Below are 21,729 nucleotides of genomic sequence, written 5' to 3'. Positions count from 1 at the left end.
TGATTTCTGAGGATCTATACACCAAAATTGCGTGAAAATGTAATCACATGTTAGTTCTAGTATAATATATTTGTCCAATGAATATCCGTTTATCATCTGCATTTTTCTTTGTGTAGCAGTACTAATGGCCAGTAGTGTATATACCCAAGGCAGCGCAGACAGCGTGTGTGTTTTCCAAACAGTACCGGTACAATAACCAGACCAAGCTTCCGCTAAAACACATCGCCTAAGAGTGTCAACAGCTCACGACAGGTTCCAATACGAGCAGGATGCCTTTCCGTACCGCTTATAAAAACGTAGCAGAGTTCAATGGCAGCGGCACTGACATCGATACTGACCAAAAGATTAACGCGGTGGTGTGGAGAGCGGCGCGCTGAGGGAAGGTGAGCCGACTCATCGACGGCCGGCCGGAGTGACCGTGCAGTTCTAGGCGCTGCAGTCTGGAACCGAGCGACAGCTACGGTCGCAGGTACGAATCCTGCCTCGGGCATGGATGTGTGTGATGTCCTTAGGTTAGTTAGATTTAATTAGTTCTAAGTTCTAGACGACTGATGACCTCAGAAGTTTAGTCGCATAGTGCTCAGAGCCATTTGAACGACTCATCGACGCTTGCAGACGGACACCTGCATCACAAGGAGGCAAGTACCGGCTGGCGGCAGACGGCGCCACACTCGCACCGCTCCCGTCGCAGCGCCACAGCGAGTCCCGACGAGGCGGCGCGGGAATTCAAATCGCCACAACTCGAGACGACTTTATGGCGGCACGAAAAAAAAATATTTACTCCAAGGATCAAACTATTGTCATACCTTCTCCCGATTGTATGAAATCAACACGCTACGCAAAAGTACTGAAAATGGGAAGAGAAAACGTTCATATCAGTTGACTCTATAAAACCATTGATCATTGAACTACAAACATTACACACTGAAGCACAAAAGAAACTGTTACAGGCATGCGTATTCAAATACAGAGATATGTAAACAGGCAGAATACGGCATTGCGATCGGCAACGCCTATATAAGACAACTAGTGTATGGCGCAGTTCTTAGACCAGTTACTGCTGCTGCAATGGCAGGTTATCAAGATTTACGTGAGTCTGACCGTGGTGTTATAGTCGGCGTACGAGTGATGGGACACAGCATCTCCGATGTAGCGACGAAGTAGGGAATTCCCTGTACGACCTCTTCACGAGTGTACCGTTAGTATCTCGAATCCGCTAAAACATCAGATCTCCCAAATCACCGACATCGCTGTGACCTTAAGAAGATCCTGCAAGAACGGGACCAACGACAACTGAAGAGAATCTTTCAACGTGACAGAAGTCAAATCGTTCCGCATATTGCTATAGATTTCAATGCTGGATCATCAACAAGCGTCGGCGTGCCAACCGTTCAACGAAACATCATCGATATGGGCTTTAGGAGCCGTAGGCCCATTCATCTGCTCTTGATGATAGCACAACATAAAGCTTTACACCTCGCCAGGGCCCGGCAACACCGACATTGGACTGTTGATACGTTGTCTGATCGGTCGAGTCTCGTTTCAAATTGCATCGAGCGGATGGACGTGTACAGGTATGGAGACAACCTCACTGATCCATGAACGCTACATGTTAACAGAGGACTGTTCAATCTGATGGAGGTTTGAATTGTATGAGGCGTGTGCAGTTGGAGTGATACTGGACCGCTGATACGTCTAGGTATGACTGTGACATGCGACACGTTCGTAAGCATCGTGTCTGTTCACTTGCATCCATTCACGTCCGTTGTTCACTCCGTCAGACTTGGGCAATTCCAGCGGGACAATGCGATGCCCACACGACCAGGATTGCTACAGAGTGATTCCAGGAACGCTCTTCTGACTTTAAACACTGCCGCTGGCCACCAAAATCCCCAGACATCAACATTATTGAGCATATTTGGGATGCCTTGCAACGTGCTGTCCAGAAGATACCTCCACTCTCCCGTACTCTTACATATTTATTGACAGCCCTGCACGATTCATGGTGTCCGTTCCCTCCAGCACTACTTCAGTCATTAGCTGAGTCCATGCCACGTCATGTTGCGGCACTCCTGCGTGCTCGCGGAGGCCGTACACGATATTAGGCAGGTGTACCAGTTTCTTTGGCTCTTCAGTGTATAATTGTCCAATAATATCACAGGCACTGAACGTCGTAGAACTAATGTTCTGGCAATCTTTAAAAAATATTAATAATAACTGCAACAACTCTGACTTCCGCAATGTCAGATTTGTATTGCTTTTTCAGAAAACATCCGCAGGTTGTAAATATTGCGTTCCCGGATACTGCATTCCCCAGAAAGCAAAGTTGGGTGGCCTCCGAGACAGTGTACATGCAACCATTTTTTCTGGTTAGAAGGATTTTTTTCCTACATAATGCCCTTCTCTCATTACTCAGAAATCGTTTAAACTTCATTATCATCGCTTTTACAAATGCCATTAATAATAATAAACTGTATGAAACTGGAGGGTTACGCCACTCCTGTTGTGCTACTCTAACACCTTCCCGGCGGACTTTGTAACCTGAGGGCAGACGGGCCGGATTGCTGCCTCCGTAATTGTGACGTATCGGTCACAGGGGTGCTGAGTGGGTGTAGTGAAAGCCTCCGCTCCGCAACTGACAAGAGGGCTACGCCTATTCATCACCGATTTCGTTCATATTTATGGTGTATACAGGGCTTGGCCAGAAATGAAAATGATAGAAGTGGGAGCGTTTGTAGAAAGTAGCATTTGCGCCGCGCGTCGGACGAGGCATCAGCCACTTATGTTAACTGTAAGTTCCAGGCAGTGTTTGGCACAGAGAAAAGAGTACATACAGAACGGTAATCCGAGTGCTGTCGGGTCGAGACCTGGAGCAGAAAATTTTTAATTTCCGATTTTTGCATTACTTACACTGAAGATAAATGGTTCAAATGGCACTGAGCACTATGGGACTCAACTGCTGTGGTCATTAGTCCCCTAGAACTTAGAACTACTTTAACCTAACTAACCTAAGGACATCACACACATCCATGCCCGAGGCAGGATTCGAACCTGCGACCGTAGCGGTCGTGCGGTTCCAGACTGTAGCGCCTTTAACCGATCGGCCAATCCGGCCGGCCACTGAAGATAAGCCAAAATGTTTAATTTATTGCATTTATTGATATTTTCGTAAAAGGCATCAAACGAAAAGGCAATGGGAAATTTGGGACTGCAAATGAATTTCCAGGAAGGTATTATAAGGTGTAAACGAGAGCTTCGTGTATAAAACTATATACTTTTCTTATTTTAGAGTTGATGATTTACGTGTGCTGGCGAAATAGTCATCATAAAAAAGGTTGAAGCAGATATCTTCTTGGCAACTAGAACACGTTATGAAAGCCGCATTTTTAAAGTTACATAGTTGTTGTAAAATATCTACAGAAAACACAAAATTGGTTTACATTCATAACAGGTTTGCTCTCGATGCACAGTATGGCAGCAGGCAACGCGAAGCCCAATATTTTGCCACGTACTGGCGAGGATAACTAGTGATGTACTGTGGAATGTGTTTTACTGCAATCTTTTAGGGATGTTATTTCTTTCTCTCTCTCGATAAGAGCAATGTTCAAGTTTGTTGATGAAATTCTTTACCTGACGTAAGAAATTGACATCTTAGGTTTGCACTGGACGAGTGCAACTGTTCGATGTCAATCCTCCAAATTGAAAAACCTCGTCGTATAATTGTGTGCCGCGCGGGATTAGCCGAGCGGTCTTGGGCGCTGCAGTCATGGACTGTGCGGCTGGTCCCGGCGGAGGTTAGAGTCCTCCCTCGGGCATGTTGTTGTTGTTGTTGTGGTCTTCAGTCCTGAGACTGGTTTGATGCAACTCTCCATGCTACTCTATCCTGTGCAAGCTTCTTCATCTCCCAGTACCTACTGCAACCTACATCCTTCAGAATCTGCTTAGTGTATTCATCTCTTGGTCTCCCCCTACGATTTTTACCCTCCACGCTGCCCTCCAATACTAAATTGGTGATCCCTTGATGCCTCAGAACATGTCCTACCAACCGATCCCTTCTTCTGGTCAAGTTGTGCCACAAACTTCTCTTCTCCCCAATCCTATTCAATACTTCCTCATTAGTTATGTGATCTACCCATGTAATCTTCAGCATTCTTCTGTAGCACCACATTTCGAAAGCTTCTATTCTCTTCTTGTCCAAACTATTTACCGTCCATGTTTCACTTCCATACATGGCTACACTCCATACAAATACTTTCAGAAATGACTTCCTGACACTTAAATCTATACTCGATGTTAACAAATTTCTCTTCTTCAGAAACGCTTTCCTTGCCATTACTAGTCTACATTTTATATCCTCTCTACTTCGACCATCGTCAGTTATTTTGCTCCCCAAATAGCCAAACTCCTTTACTACTTTAAGTGTCTCATTTCCTAATCTAATTCCCTCAGCATCACCCGACTTAATTCCACTACATTCCATTATCCTCGTTTTGCTCTTGTTGATGTTCATCTTATATCCTCCCTTCAAGATACCATCCATTCCATTCAACTGCTCTTCCAAGTCCTTTGCTGTTTCTGACAGAATTACAATGTCATCGGCAAACCTCAAAGTTTTTATTTCTTCTCCATGGATTTTAATACCTACTCCGAAATTTTCTTTTGTTTCCTTTACTGCTTGCTCAATATACAGATTGAATAACATCGGGGAGAGGCTACAACCCTGTCTTACTCCCTTCCCCAACGCTGCTTCCCTTTCATGTTCCTCGACTCTTATAACAGCCATCTGGTTTCTGTACAAATTGTAAATAGCCTTTCGCTCCCTGTATTTTACCCCTGCCACCTTTAGAATTTGAAAGAGAGTATTCCAGTCAACATTGTCAAAAGCTTTCTCTAAGTCTACAAATGCTAGAAACGTAGGTTTGCCTTTCCATAATCTTTCTTCTAAGATAAGTCGTAAGGTCAGTATTGCCTCACGTGTTCCAGTATTTCTACGGAATCCAAACTGATCTTCCCCGAGGTTGGCTTCTACTAGTTTTTCCATTCGTCTGTAAAGAATTCGTGTTAGTATTTTGCAGCTGTGGCTTATTAAACTGATTGTTCGGTAATTTTCACATCTGTCAACACCTGCTTTCTTTGGGATTGGAATTATTATATTCTTCTTGAAGTCTGAGGTTATTTCACCTGTGTCATACATCTTGCTCACCAGATGGTAGAGTTTTGTCAGGACTGGTTCTCCCAAGGCCGTCAGTAGTTCCAATGGAATGTTGTCTACTCCGGGGGCCTTGTTTCGACTCAGGTCTTTCAGTGCTCTGTCAAACTCTTCACGCAGTATCGTATCTCCCATTTCATCTTCATCTACATCCTCTTCCATTTCCATAATATTGTCCTCAAGTACATCGCCCTTGTATAGACCCTCTATATACTCCTTCCACCTTTCTGCTTTCCCTTCTTTGCTTAGAACTGGGTTTCCATCTGAGCTCTTGATGTTCATACAAGTGGTTCTCTTATCTCCAAAGGTCTCTTTAATTTTCCTGTAGGCAGTATCTATCTTACCCCTAGTGAGATAAGCCTCTATATCCTTACATTTGTCCTCTAGCCATCCCTGCTTAGCCATTTTGCACTTCCTGTCGATCTCATATTTGAGACGTTTGTATTCCTTTTTGCCTGCTTCATTTACTGCATTTTTATATTTTCTCCTTTCATCAATTAAATTCAATATTTCTTCTGTTACCCAAGGATTTCTACTAGCCCTCGTCTTTTTACCTACTTGATCCTCTGCTGCCTTCACTACTTCATCCCTCAAAGCTACCCATTCCTCTTCTACTGTATTTCTTTCCCCCATTCCTATCAATTGTTTCCTTATGCTCTCCCTGAAACTCTGTACAACCTCTGGTTCTTTCAGTTTATCCAGGTCCCATCTCCTTAAATTCCCACCTTTTTGCAGTTTCTTCAGTTTTAATCTACAGGTCATAACCAATAGATTGCGGTCAGAGTCTACATCTGCCCCTGGAAATGTCTTACAATTTAAAACCTGGTTCCTAAATCTCTGTCTTACCATTATATAATCTATCTGATACCGTCTAGTATCTCCAGGATTCTTCCATGTATACAACCTTCTATCATGATTCTTAAACCAAGTGTTAGCTATAATTAAGTTGTGCTCTGTGCAGAATTCTACCAGGCGGCTTCCTCTTTCATTTCTTAGCGCCAATCCATATTCACCTACTACGTTTCCTTCTCTCCCTTTTCCTACACTCGCATTCCAGTCACCCATGACTATTAAATTTTCGTCTCCCTTCACAATCTGAATAATTTCTTTTATTTCATCATACATTTCTTCAATTTCTTCGTCATCTGCAGAGCTAGTTGGCATATAAACTTGTACTACTGTAGTAGGTGTGGGCTTCGTATCTATCTTGGCCACAATAATGCGTTCACTATGCTGTTGGTAGTAGCTTACCCGCATTCCTATTTTCCTATTCATTATTAAACCTACTCCTGCATTACCCCTATTTGACTTTGTGTTTATAACCCTGTATTCACCTGACCAGAAGTCTTGTTCCTCCTGCCACCGAACTTCACTAATTCCCACTATATCTAACTCTAATCTATCCATTTCCCTTTTTAAATTTTCTAACCTACCTGCCCGATTAAGGGATCTGACATTCCACGCTCCGATCCGTAGAACGCCAGTTTTCTTTCTCCTGATAACGACATCCTCTTGAGTAGTCCCCGCCCGGAGATCCGAATGGGGGACTATTTTACCTCCGGAATATTTTACCCAAGAGGACGCCATCATCATTTAATCATACAGTAAAGCTGCATGCCCTCGGGAAAAATTACGGCCGTAGTTTCCCCTTGCTTTCAGCCGTTCGCAGTACCAGCACAGCAAGGCCGTTTTGGTTATTGTTACAAGGCCAGATCAGTCAATCATCCAGACTGTTGCCCTTGCAACTACTGAAAAGGCTGCTGCCCCTCTTCAGGAACCACACGTTTGTCTGGCCTCTCAACAGATACCCCTCCGTTGTGGTTGTGCCTACGGTACGGCTATCTGTATCGCTGAGGCATGTAAGCCTCCCCACCAGCGGCAAGGTCCATGGTTCATGGGGGGGGGGGGGGGGGGGGGCTCGGGCATGGGTGTGTGTATTTGTCCTTAGGATGATTTAGGTTAAGTAGTGTGTAAGCTTATTGGCTGATAACTTTAGCTGTTAAGTCCCATAAGGTTTCACACACATTTTTTTGTATAATTGTGGATTTATTTGTCTTCCCCACGATACAATTAATAGAAGAAATTTATTCTTCTGCAGGTAGTACACGTAGGGTGTGAGCACATTAGTCAATATTTTTTTTTTTTTGTATCGAGCCATTGTAAGTTTCCCAAATGTTAAAGAAGTAATGAAGACGTTTCTACATTTTGCTGCGTACTCATCTACCGTTCTTTGAATCCTCAGTCCAGAAGAGTCAGTACTCTCTAGCAAGCGTACGTAGTCTGTTAGCAATAATGTTTCAAGTACAGTTACAGCATATTGCGCTGTACATGAATGGGTTATTTGTTCATGTTTCGGTTTATTTTCAGTCTACGTAACGCAAATACTGAAAGTAGGACGTAAAAACAGTTTCCACATAGACACTTGACTCTATGAGCCAAGCATTTCCATTTTGTAATCTGACCATGAAAAAAAAGATTAAATAGCCAGCGAAAGGATCACCTTCCACGGATCGTGCCGTGGAATGTCTGAAGCTTGAACATGGTAGGGCAACTAGAAAATATGAAAAGGGAAATGCAAAGGCTCAATCAAAATATAGTAGGAGTCAGTGAAGTGAAATGGAAAGAAGACAGGGATTACTGGTCAGATGCGTATAGGGAAATATCAACAGCAACAAAAAACGGTAACACGGGAGTAGGTTTTGTTAACAATAGGAAGGTACAGCAGAGATTTTGTTACTGAGTTCAGTTCAGTGATAGGTTTGTCCATATTGGAATCGACAGCAAACCAACACCGACGACGATAGTTCAGATACACATGTCTACGTAGCAAGTTGAAGATGAAGAGATAGAGGAAACATATGAGGATATTGAAAGGCTAATATAGAATGTAAATGGAAGTGAAAATATAATAGTCATTGGGGATTTGAATGCAATTGTAGGGGAAGGAGTAGAAGAAAAGGTTACAGGAAAATATGGAGGAGGTATACTTGGGAAAGGCCCGCTGATACGGGAAGATTTCAGTTAGATTACTTCATGGTCAGACAGAGAATTCGAAATCAGATACTGGGTTGTAAGGCGTACCCAGGCGCATATATAGACTCAAATCACAATTTAGTAGCAATGAAGAGTAGGCTGAAGTTTAAGAGACTAATCAGGAAGAATCAATATGCAAAGAAGAGGGACACGGAATACGAAGGAATGACGAGATATGTATGAAGGTCCCTAAAGCTACAGACACAGCACTAAGGAATAGGTAAGTAGGTAGTACAGTTGATGAGGAATGGACATCTCTGAAAAGGGCAATCACGGAAATTAGAAAGGAAAACATAGGTACAAAGAAGGTAACTGCGAAGAAACAATGGGCAACAGAAGAAATACTTCAGCTGATCGATGAAAGAAGCAAGCACAAAAAAGGTTCACGGAAATTCAGGAATACAGAAATACAAGTCGCTGAGGAATGAAGTAAAGAGGAAGTGCAGAGAAGCTAAAACGAAATGGCTCCATGAAGCGCATGAAGAAATCGAAGACGAAATGATTGTCGGCAGGACTGACTCAGCATATAGGAAAGTCAAAGCAACCCTCGGTGAAATTAAAAGCAAGGACAGTAACATTAAGAGTGCAACGGGAATCCCACTGTTAGATGCTGAGCAGAGCGCGGATAGGTGGAAAGAGTACATTGAAAGCCTCTGTGAGGGGTAAGATTTAGCTGATATGATAGAAGAAGAAACAGGAGTCGATTTAGAAGTGCAGGGGATCCAGTATTAGAATCAGAAATTCAGATAGCTTTAGTGGACTTAACATCAATTAAGGCAGAAGGGATGGATAACGTTCCATTAAAATTTCTAAAATCATTTGGTATAGGGGCAACAAAACAACTATGCACGTTGGTGTGTAGAATGTATGAGTCTGGCGACATACCATCTGACTCCCGGAAAAATATCATCCACACAATTCTGAAAACTGCAAGAGCTGACAAGTGCAAGAATTGTCGCACAATCAGGTTAACATCTCATGCATCCAAGCTGCTGAGAATAATAATATACAGAAGGATGGAAAAGAAAATTAAGGATGTGTTAGGTGACGATTAGTTTGGCTTTAGGGAAGGTAAAGGCACTAGCGAGGCAGTTCTGACGTTGCGGTTGATAATGGAAGCAAGACCAAAGGAAAATCAAGACACATTAATAGGATTTGTAGGTCTGGAAAAAGCGTTCTAGAATGTAAAATGGTGCATAATGTTCAAAATTCTGAGAAAAGTAGGGGTAAGCTATAGGGAGAGACGGGTGATGTACAATATGTACAAGAGCCAAGAGAGAATAATTAGAGTGGACCACCAAGAACGAAGTGCTCGGTTCAAAAAGCGTGTAAGACAGGGGTGTATTATTTCGCCTCTACTGTTCCGGCTGTACGTCAAAGAAGTAATGATGGCAATAAAAGAAAAGTTCAGAAATGGAATTAAAATTCAAGGTGAAAGAACACCAATGATACGATTCGCTGATGACTTTGCTAACCTGAGTGAACGTGAAGAAGAATTACATTATACACTGAATGGAATGAACAGACTAATGAGTACATAATATGGAAATAAAGAAAGACGAAAGTAATGAGAAGTAGCAGAAATGGGAACAGCGAGAAACTGATTGACAGTTACGATGTAGATGCAGTTAGGGAATTCTGCTACCTAGGCAGCAAAATAACCAATGACGGATGGAGCAAGGACGACGTAAAAAGCAGACTAGCACTAGCAGAAAGGGCATTCCTCGGCAAGAGAAGTCTACTAGTATCATACATAAGCCTTAATCTGAGGAAGAAATTTCTGAGGATTTATGTTTGGAGCACAGCGTAGTATTGTAGTGAAACGTGGACTGTGGGAAAACCGGAACAGAAGAGAATCGAAGCATTTGAGATGTGTTCCTACAGACGAATGTTTAAAATTAGGTGGACCGATAAAGTAAGGAATGAGGAAGTTCCACACAGAATCGTAGAGGAAAGGAATATGTCGAAAACACTTAGAAGCAGAAGAGACAGGATAACAGTACATCTGTTAAAACCTCACGGAACTCTTCCATGATACCAGAGAGAGGTGTAGAGTGCTAAAGCTGTACAGGAGAACAGGGATTGGAATACACCCAGCAAATAATTGAGGACCTCGATTGCAAGTGTTACTCTGAGATGAAGAGGTTATCACAGGAAATGTGCTCGTGCCCCACCTGAGCTGCGTAAAAAAAAAAGCATTTTTTTTCCAAATCCTTGGCGACCTGTCGCTTCGATAACCAACACTTACATTTCTGGCAAAGATTAGTGTATACTATAAATTTGAACGAAATCGGTGTTAACAATCAAGGGCGGTCACCTTGCGAGTTGGTTACCGCACGCCGCGCTCCAATGGTTCCTGTGATAGTTACCGGTACCTTTTCGCAACAACACAGGAGCGAGGCCCTACAAATTATGACCTTTCCAGCCAAGCAATACTTGTCGTCGACTGCTGCTTTCGTTGAGAATTCCTCCACGCCAGCCGTTGACGCAATGTGGGTTATCTAGCTTCAACTACAACCAGTCGCTGCCTCCGCTAGCCACCGGCGTGTGGGCCGCGTGTAGGTCTGTTGCAGCTCTGGCTTAAACTGTCCAGCTGATGCCGGGGTCGACATCAACCTGCTCCTGGCTGCCTCCAGGGGGTACACGGTTCGAAGTTCACGTTCGGGTGCCTCGTGGACTGGATCCACTGCGAGCTACTGGCTGGTCACTGCATTGCCCCTAACTTACTGCCAAAACTGCGTCGTGCCCAACTCTGCAGTCTACAAACCGTATGCATTGCATACACTCGGAAATTACTGTTACAGTGTACTTATGGAGCTCAATGAGTGAATTGCATATTTTTCCGGTGAGAAAGAACACTGGCAATCAGTCTTCGCTACATTAGGTTATTTAAACTGGTGTCACTCTGAGCTAGAATTTATGGTCAGCGACTAAGTGTAAGGACAATGAGTCGGATGCTGGTTTTGCAACTGTGCAATACTTTCCTACATTATAGAAGCGAATATTAAATTTGAACTAATATTCCGAAAATTTTGACCTTGTGTAGCTTAGAATGAAAATCTTTCTGTCCATTGCAAAGGAAAACAATTGATTTTCTAAAACATTCTCTGTCGTACACAACTTGAAACAGGTCACGTCGACCAAATCATATGGAAGAACTGACAGCGACGTATATCGGAAGACAGTAAGATCCCTTGGCTTTTGGTTTGGCAGTATTCGACAGCCATTTCTAGGCGCAAGTAAATGAATAAAGGCAGCGCGTTTTTGTTATCAAGTAACGTCTTCACCAATTACTTTAGTTTTATTGTAATCTACGAGTAATTGCTGATGTTTGATATTAACATGAAAAGGATTCCATAGACAGGGAAAGAACCTCTTCTTGGGCATCTACTTCTATATCGACCAAAAGGCCTTAAATGATCTTCAAGCACATGTGTTCCAGCAGCGGTATGAAGAAAATGATAGCAATAATGACGGTAATAATCGAATTATCCAGTAACATCACACTTCACAGTGGATTTTCTCGAACTAAGACATTTCCTGAATTAGTGAAAATTTCAAAATGACTTCACATCGAGACTATATTGCCTAGAAGAATCTTTACATCCTGGTGACATGAGAATAGCATAATCTCCGCTTCAGAAGCTTGCTTCTTCTTAATCATTTAATAGACTCGATTTTTTCCACTGTGACTAATTTTATAAGCTAAGCACATCATCTGTTACAGCACACTCTTGGGGCTGGGAAATGTGGCCCCAATGGTCTGGTAGAACGAACTATCACAAGTGCAATGCGTGGATTCAGACATTTAGTTTTAAGAGGCACAAACAGATTTACTTTACCTCTCGTAACCTCAAGAGAAAGACGTTATAATCCAGAATCCGCATTAAACATCACGTTGTTTCACTCCCAACTGGGCAGAGCCTGTTTACACTGCGAAATGACATGGCAAACAGAAATACTGCCGCCAATAAACTTATTTACATTAGAAAATTTTATTTATTTGATGAACCGATAGCCATTTAAAGGAACAGGGCTCTTATTTTACTTGTACTTGATTGAACTAGAGACGTTGAAAAATCTGGTGCTAGAATGTGATTCGAATTAGTATCTCCTCTTTTGAGGCTCTGAATCTCTCGGAACAGTGTAGTTCGATCATTTCGTTCCTTTTTCCAAGACTGCAGTCTTCTCTAGGTCTCCTGCAAAGGTAAGTATTTGGGTCCGATTCCTGTTCCAGTACAAAAATATTCATAATTTCATTTCAAGCCCTATCACGTGCACACCGGCCTGCTAGTGAAAATTAACGTGCATTTTTAATGTCTGTTCATGTGTTGCCAACAATTTCTGGTCAAACACGCATACATCTTACTGTTGGTGAATAAGCAACTGATACTTAAACTACATTCGTTGACGATAAAGAAGAAGGATAGGAGTGCGGTTCGATTGTCGCTCAGGCACAAAAATTTGTATCCTTATTTTAGATTCAAACACCTAGCAGCTGGTAAGAAAAACCGATACGTAACATTTGATTTTACTTAGTTAACAATCCGATTACGTGTTGGGTTTGTATCTCCGTCACAAAACTTCACATCATGCACTTCATCTTTAAGTGCATACACACTTTGTTACTCCTGAATGGAGGCATATCAGACATCTTTCGTGGTTAGTTAACAGTGATGAAAGGGTCTTGATAGGAGAACCGGTTTATTACAAAAACTGTCATCTTTATTTTCAAGTGTACATTTGGTTACTGACATTGGCGAAAATTTCGGTAATTCATGACTCTTCACAGCTAGTCAGCAATATGATTAGATTAGATTAATACTTCTTACATAGATCATGAATACGACATTTCGTAATGATGTGGAATGTGTCATTTTAATGAAAGATTTCCGTACATACCGGTATTCAATTTCTTTACAACAATTTTTACCCTCTCACTCTTTTTTATTTTTATCCCTCTCTCTCTCTCTCTCTCTCTCTGTTCTCTCTCTCTCTCTCTCTCTCTCTCTCTCTCTCTCTCTCTCTCTTTCTCTCTCTCTCACACACACACACACACACACACACACACACACACACACACACACATACACACACAAACACACACACACACACACACACACACACACACACACACACACACACATATATATATATATATATATATATATATATATACTTTCTTTTTTATTTTTATTTGTTTCGTGTGCTCGAATATCAGCGAGGCACGAAAACGTCCGTGAATGAGTTTCTTAGTTTTGAGTACAGTTACGAAAGAAGTATAAAAACAACTGTAAGAGTTACTGATTTATGATGCTTAGTTTGCAGTCAGTGCTGAGTATTATTAGTAACTACGCTCCGGTTCCTAAACCTAGTTACAGAAATGCTAATCAGACGCATTACGTATTCCAGGCCGTAGCAGCCGCGTCTTTGAGACGCCAGCTATGATCACTCCCCAGCGCGCTGTAAGATCACATCAGTTCGTGTTCTTCCTGCTGGTACTGTATCTGAGATTTGGCAACAAGGAAAGGTATGTTTGGCAACACTGTAATCGACGAGTTACTTCCTGGTGTGCACGGAATTAAGCCTCAAAGTTCACTTGATTTTTCCTGTCATTTCCATTGAATAATCTGAGTTGTTATCGCTTGAGGTGTAAGGAAACATTGTAAATTTACGGTTTTCAGCCCAGGAAAGTCGTTGCACGTGGAAATCGCCACTAATATCGTCCTTCAGTTCTAGGCACTCTTGGCCTTGTAAGAGGATAGCGCAACACACAGCTCTTCGCTAGGTCTGTGGGGACGTGCTGACCTGTGAAATAACGTCTGTTATGGTTCGCGGTTCCAGTCTCGCTGACTTTTTTTTTATCCCTTCTGTGAAAGAGCTATATGAAGTCAGGTCAAACATCGATAAGGAAATCGCAAGAAAATACACTCCTGGAAATGGAAAAAAGAACACATTGACACCGGTGTGTCAGATCCACCATACTTGCTCCGGACACTGCGAGGGGGCTGTACAAGCAATGATCACACGCACGGCACAGCGGACACACCAGGAACCGCGGTGTTGGCCGTCGAATGGCGCTAGCTGCGCAGCATTTGTGCACCGCCGCCGTCAGTGTCAGCCAGTTTGCCGTGGCATACGGAGCTCCATCGCAGTCTTTAACACTGGTAGCATGCCGCGACAGCGTGGACGTGAACCGTATGTGCAGTTGACGGACTTTGAGCGAGGGCGTATAGTGGGCATGCGGGAGGCCGGGTGGACGTACCGCCGAATTGCTCAACACGTGGGGCGTGAGGTCTCCACAGTACATCGATGTTGTCGCCAGTGGTCGGCGGAAGGTGCACGTGCCCGTCGACCTGGGACCGGACCGCAGCGACGCACGGATGCACGCCAAGACCGTAGAATCCTACGCAGTGCCGTAGGGGACCGCACCGCCACTTCCCAGCAAATTAGGGACACTGTTGCTCCTGGGGTATCGGCGAAGACCATTCGCAACCGTCTCCATGACGCTGGGCTACGGTCCCGCACATCGTTAGGCCGTCTTCCGCTCACGCCCCAACATCGTGCAGCCCGCCTCCAGTGGTGTCGCGACAGGCGTGAATGGAGGGACGAATGGAAACGTGTCGTCTTCAGCGATGAGAGTCGCTTCTGCCTTGGTGCCAATGATGGTCGTATGCGTGTTTGGCGCCGTGCAGGTGAGCGCCACAATCAGGACTGCATACGACCGAGGCACACAGGGCCAACACCCGGCATCATGGTGTGGGGAGCGATCTCCTACACTGGCCGTACACCACTGGTGATCGTCGAGGGGACACTGAATAGTGCACGGTACATCCAAACCGTCATCGAACCCATCGTTCTACCATTCCTAGACCGGCAAGGGAACTTGCTGTTCCAACAGGACAATGCACGTCCGCGTGTATCCCGTGCCACCCAACGTGCTCTAGAAGGTGTAAGTCAACTACCCTGGCCAGCAAGATCTCCGGATCTGTCCCCCATTGAGCATGTTTGGGACTGGATGAAGCGTCGTCTCACGCGGTCTGCACGTCCAGCACGAACGCTGGTCCAACTGAGGCGCCAGGTGGAAATGGCATGGCAAGCCATTCCACAGGACTACATCCAGCATCTCTACGATCGTCTCCATGGGAGAATAGCAGCCTGCATTGCTGCGAAAGGTGGATATACACTGTACTAGTGCCGACATTGTGCATGCTCTGTTGCCTGTGTCTATGTGCCTGTGGTTCTGTCAGTGTGATCATGTGATGTATCTGACCCCAGGAATGTGTCAATAAAGTTTCCCCTTCCTGGGACAATGAATTCACGGTGTTCTTATTTCAATTTCCAGGAGTGTACTTTCAGCTCATAGTGCAATGGTGAAAAACTTACAATGCTGCACAACAGGTAACGCTTCTTTCCGCTGCTGACAAGCAAATTTTGGATTTCTAGGAATACATAACTTTATTTATAAAATGCCACATTTGCATACCTGTTGAGTATGACACAGCATACCAATTAAACACAGACAAAATCGAAATCTAAGTGAGTAGTATTTTACTAACTCGTGCCGATAGAAGCACGCTTGTGTACATATACTTAGTTTCATTAAAAAAGACTTTCGTCGTAAGGTTATCGTGGGCAGTTTTATTTCATTTCTTATAATAAAGTGCACAATTTCGTAAGGCTTCTTTTAGTGTTGTTAAAACAATACTAAACATGAGAGAGAAATTAATTATCAACGATATATGCGAATTCTCTGATGTTATCTATAACAGTCTGACAATGCACATGCAGTTTATTGATTACATGCATGTAGAAAACTTGTTCTGAGTTAAAGCAGTCAAACAAGGTTTGAAGAAGAATAAAATGCCACTACCAGACGACAGCTAATGTAGAAAATACTTTTCTGTCTATTTTGGCACTATGCGCTCGCCTCATACATAATGCAAAAGCTTCGAGATGCATCTGCTGCCTGGCCGTCTATTAAACCTGAAAAGCACAAAATGTCGCAGAAGTTAGCCCTTTTTCCACATGCAGCTATTTTGGATTGAGAAGTGAAGGGAATTATGTTCACAGTTCCATTAAATTGATAACTTCAAACGACAGCAGAATTGCGTTTTAAAACTGTAGTAGAACTCGCGACGTCTTATCTACAGTGCGCGACGCTTACTGTTACGCTAGTAGCTGTCATGTAGCTACAGTGTCTCCAGAAGTCGAGAACAGTTTCCTCCAGAACTTCTGCATTCCACAGTGCTGTGAGATAATGCATGTGACCGGACCTAGACTTCTGAGAGACAGACAGGTACAGCTTTTCTTATGCACCGCACGACGTTTTCAACAAATGGAAAGAAACTCTTCCTCCTTAAATTTCTGCATCCTACACTGTTGGAAGTTCTGTTTAGGTGGCAGTTACGTGATTTTATTTCGGTGATTACAAAATAGAGTCAAATGTATACACTGGGTCACCGAGGCAGCTAGCTCATGGCGATTCAGCAACCAAGTAAATGAATGTACTGGACATGCTGCAAACCACCACAGGGAGCCTGTGTGTCAGAATTCTAATCGAGTGTGCCGCAACGGTGTTATGATAGAAAAATGAGTCTCGGAGAAGAACATTTAGTGTTCTGTTGGATTGATGATAAGTTCCTATGATGGTGGTCGGGGTTCGATTCCAGGTTCTACCGATGATTTTTAATAGGGAGTGCAAGATTCTATTCTCTTCTGGCTACGCCAAGTGAAGAAAGTATAATGGCATTGTGGTCTGAAATTCACATTAAAGATGATATTCCTTCTCTACCAAGTAGACGTTATGCTGAACTACAATAAAGTCGGGAGTGGCGAAATGTGGGAACTCTATCACCAGTAACCTTTCTTATACTAGTTATTTATTTATAGCGACGAAACAAACGCTATGTAGGGTCGCAGGACACTTATTCCATCTTTTATTTGAGCTTCTGTATGTCGATAAAATTGGTTCTGAGCTTGGAATGCAACTCAGACCGCCCTTAACACGGAATTTGATCCCTTCGTGACAATACAGCTCGACTACAATTTGTTGTATGTTCAAAACTGCAGATTCCTCAACATTTCCACATATTGCGCGTGAATGGGTTCGAATCCTAGCCCGGCAATAAAGTTTTCGCTATGTATTATCAGGCTCTAGCTAGAGAGCACCTATCTGCTGGTCGATAATAATTTTGATCCTTAATGCATTTTCATTCGTTGTCAACACTAACGATGTCTGACGTTTTTGACTCCCAGTGAGACACAGAACTATTTGAGAGATCACTGTAAGTTATTCCGAGCTGGTGGAATTCGGTAGCTGACGTCTCTTTGTGTGTAGTCAACAACGATATGTGTGGTGTTCGATTCCCAATCAGCACTGAACTCTTCGTCATATTATTTCTAGTTCAAACATGCTCACATGTCGCTGTTGGTGTAACAAAACCATATTTAACATTCGTTTTCTCTAGAATATAACAGCGATAGGTGCCGGGTTGGAGTCCTGAGAAGGAAAAAATTAATGTTTCGTCTCGTCATTTCAATTAAAACATGTAGTTACTGCCGAGAAAATCCGATACGTCACAGTTGATTGTGCTTCGATAACAATCCGATTAGGTTCTGGGTTCGAATCCATGTCCAACACAAAGCTTTACCTCACGGCATTTCAAGTACGTTACTTGTGAAGAAGCAATATTTAACATCTCTCGTAGTTCGTTAACAGGGACTATAGATGCTGGGTAGGAATTCGCGTCCGTTAAAAATGTTTACGTTATATAATATAAAGTTGATATTTGCTAACTGATACTGTCTAAAATCGAGGTATATCACTCTCTGTGTGCCTAGTCAGGAATGACTGTTAGTTTCCGTCAGTCACGAAATCTTAGTCTGCAAGACCTGGGTTTGAATCCATATGCAGAACGAGACGGTTCGCCGTGACATTTGAAGTTCATACATATTCTCAACTAGCTGCTCGTGAATAACTTAAATTTTTAATGTCATTTTGTGTTAAATAACAAGTACGGTATGTTACTTTGATGGGGAAATCATGAATACGATGAAATTACTACGTGAATTACCTATCTGACGTAATAATGAGAGTGGTAACATTTCAGGTATGTCATTTATTGCAATAAATGTGAGCTTACAAGCCTTAAGGACAGCCTTATCTGTGATAAGGTGTTTCCTGATATTTGTAGTATCGTGGTATTACTTTACATCTTGAGTTATTGCGATACAGAGCAGAGTTTTCTAGTGGTGACTTATTGGAACCATTTTCATTAGTGAAACGACTGTACCAAGGAGCGATTAGAGGACCTGCTAGACAGCTGCGTCATGCGGGTTGCATGCGAATCAGGCGAAATGCAATTCAGATCGTTCGGATACTTTTGAGCACGACTGTACATGCACAGAAAAACTATTTTAGAAAACTGGATGATTTATTCAAGAGGCAGAGCTTCACAGACTGAGCAAGTCAATAAAGCGTTTGTCCACCTCTGGAGCTTATGCACGAAGTTATTTAGATTGGCTTTGATTGATAGTTGTTAGATGTCCTAAGGAATATTACGATGACAGATTCTGTCAAGTTGGCGTGTTAGATCGTGAAAATCACGGGATGACTGGAGAATCCTGTCCGCAACTCTCCAAATGTTCTTCATTGGAGAGAGATCCGTCAACCTTGCTGGCCAAGGGAGGGTTTGGGCAGCACGAGACAAGCAGTAGAAACTCTCACTGTATGTACGCGGGCCTTATCTAGCTGAAATGTAAGCCGAAGATGGCTGCCATGAAGAACAACCAAACGGGGCGTAGAATATCGTCGACGCACCGCTGTGTTGTAACGGCGCTGCGGATGACAACCGAAGGAGTCCTACTATGAAAAGAATTGGCATCCCAAACCATCTCTTGTGGTTGTTGGGCAGTTATGGCGGGTGACAGTCAGGTTGGTATCCCACCTCCGTCTGGAGCATTTTCAGACGCGTCTTCACTGGTCATCGGGGCTCAGCTAGAAGCGGGGTTATCACTGAAGACAGTTCTACTCCAATGATTTTCCTGGCCGAAAACGTGTCTGGAGACGCCCCAGATATAATACCAACCTTACTGCCGACCCACATACGGCCCGACAACCAGGAGTGACGGTCTGGAGTGCTATTTCTTTTCATAGCAGAACTCCTTTGGTTGACATCTGGACCGCCTTTTCAGTACAGCGGTTCGTCGACAATATTCAACAACTCTTTAAGTTGCCCTTCATAGCAAGCAATCCTGAGCTTACAATCCAGCAAAATAATGACCACTAGCACAGGATGAGCGTTTACACTGCTCGTCTTTTAGTCTTTGTGCCTGCCAGACCGTACCTTTGCCATCAGAGTCACCGGATCTCTCCCCGATTGAGAAAGTTTGGAGTATTAAGGGCAGATAACTACAACAACCTCTGGATTTTAACTATCTAACTCGCCAATTGAACAGAATTTCGCACGATAGCCCTCAGGAGAACACCCAAAATAGCCAGTGGAAAGCAGAACGATTGCTCGCAGAAGGACCAGAGGTGGACCAACATGTTATTCAATTGCTCAGTTGGTGAAGCTCTTTCTCCTCAATTAAGTATTTGTTCGTCTGCACATCTTCATCACATTCACCGGTTTCCGTCCCATTCGGATACTCCTTCGTGATGCGTGTCTTTTTCGTTTACTTTATTTATTTATTTATTTTTATTACTATTATAGTGTATGTCAGTCCGCTCGATTGGTCAACAAACCTTAAATTCCCCTTGATGTTAGAAATTTACACGTTCTCCTAGTTATCTTCACCGTCTCTAATCGTTCATGTAAGTGACTGCGATTATGTGAGCTTAATAGAAACAGAAATGTAAGGAAATCGTTTCAGAAGTAATAGCTGACTAATGGAAAAACGCTACAACAAATTATTTTTGCATATAACTTACTCCATCTTCTTGTCACGTAAATTTTGAATGATTCATATAGAGAAGAGCAAATTATACCCAACAAATACAGCGAAAAGTACCACATAATTTTTAAGTGTCCCACAATAAATGAATGACGTTATTTCTAAATTTAGTCAACAGTCTGACTGAAAATATTCTTTTCGTTAAGTAGAACAGTAATTACTTCACAATATATCTAAGAAATCGTATGCTGACAATATATTTCACACATGAAACATTTTACGAAACATCTAGAAATATATACAAAAAAATCAAATATAACAATTTGTAAAATGAAAAGCTAATACTCGTAATGTAAATGTTAAGTGGTAAATTCCCTGCACGAAAATTCTCTTAGCTTGAAATAACGCTTACCTGTACAGGCACAGCTCATGAAACCCTTAGATAAAGTCTGCAGAATTGCAATAATCTGCACCCCTTTGCAAGAAATAAAAAAAATCAAAAATCAATGCAGCAGCAACGACGAAATAAGAGCCACCATAAATCATCAGAACTGCTATCATGGTTAGGGGAGCCATTCATATATGTTTCACGTCACGGCTTATAGTGACTGAGGGAATTCTGATGGCACGACAGTACATTGCAGACATCCTGCGTTCTCATGTGTTGTAAATTTGTGGTAAGTTCCTATGGGACCATACTGCTGATGTCATCGGTAGGCTTACCCACTACTTAGTCTAACTGAGACTAACTTATTCTTAGGACAACACACACACCCCTGCCCTAGGGAGAACTCGAAAGTCCGACGGAAGGAGCCGCGTGAACCGTGGCAAGGCGCCTGAGACCGCGCGGCTACACCGTGAGGCGCTCACGCGAAGGTGTCGTAGTACTAGCAGTCATGATACAAGTTTTAGAAAAATTGTGCAATGCCTAACAAAGAAAGTGGATAAGCCAGAAGATATGATAGGCTGTCAGTATGATTTCGTACGCTTACACATCAACAGATGGGTAAATGATTAGACCTGAGGTTGTCTGTGACAAGTGGAACACCAACTACTGTTACCAACCATGGTAAGGTATAAAAGGGACGTGAACAGGGTCAGATGTTGCTTGATCATCGGGAAGGACGTGGAGATAGTGCATACTCGTGTGCAACAGCTTTATTAGCACAAGACGTGGTTTGAAAGGGGCATCATAACGGTTATCCATTTGGCCGATTGGTCGAATCGTGCACTATCCAGATTTATGAGGCATTTAAATCTGACAATAACTGATGTTGGACTTCTCTGGAATGTGAGGGCAGTAATATTTGATGTCAAGCTTTCGGCCGTGCGCGTCTGATCACCACAAGGAAGGAGGACTGTATTGTGGACCAAGCACATCACTACCCCTTAATATTTTCGCCTGTCGTCCGAGAACAAGTAAAATACATTCTGTGTCACTCTGCTCCACTGGTCGATCTCAAGCAGCAAGCGGGCTAGGAACATCCGTGTCCCATGCACAGGCTGCCACAACACGAACGGTGACCGCCGCTCGTGGTCTCGCGGTAGCGTTCTCGCTTCCAGAGCCCGGGGTCCCGGGTTCGATTCCC

Source organism: Schistocerca cancellata, chromosome 1 (assembly GCF_023864275.1).
Source record: "Schistocerca cancellata isolate TAMUIC-IGC-003103 chromosome 1, iqSchCanc2.1, whole genome shotgun sequence".
In the NCBI taxonomy this organism is placed as follows: Eukaryota; Metazoa; Arthropoda; class Insecta; order Orthoptera; family Acrididae; genus Schistocerca; species Schistocerca cancellata.
Note: the sequence above shows the minus strand (reverse complement) of the source record.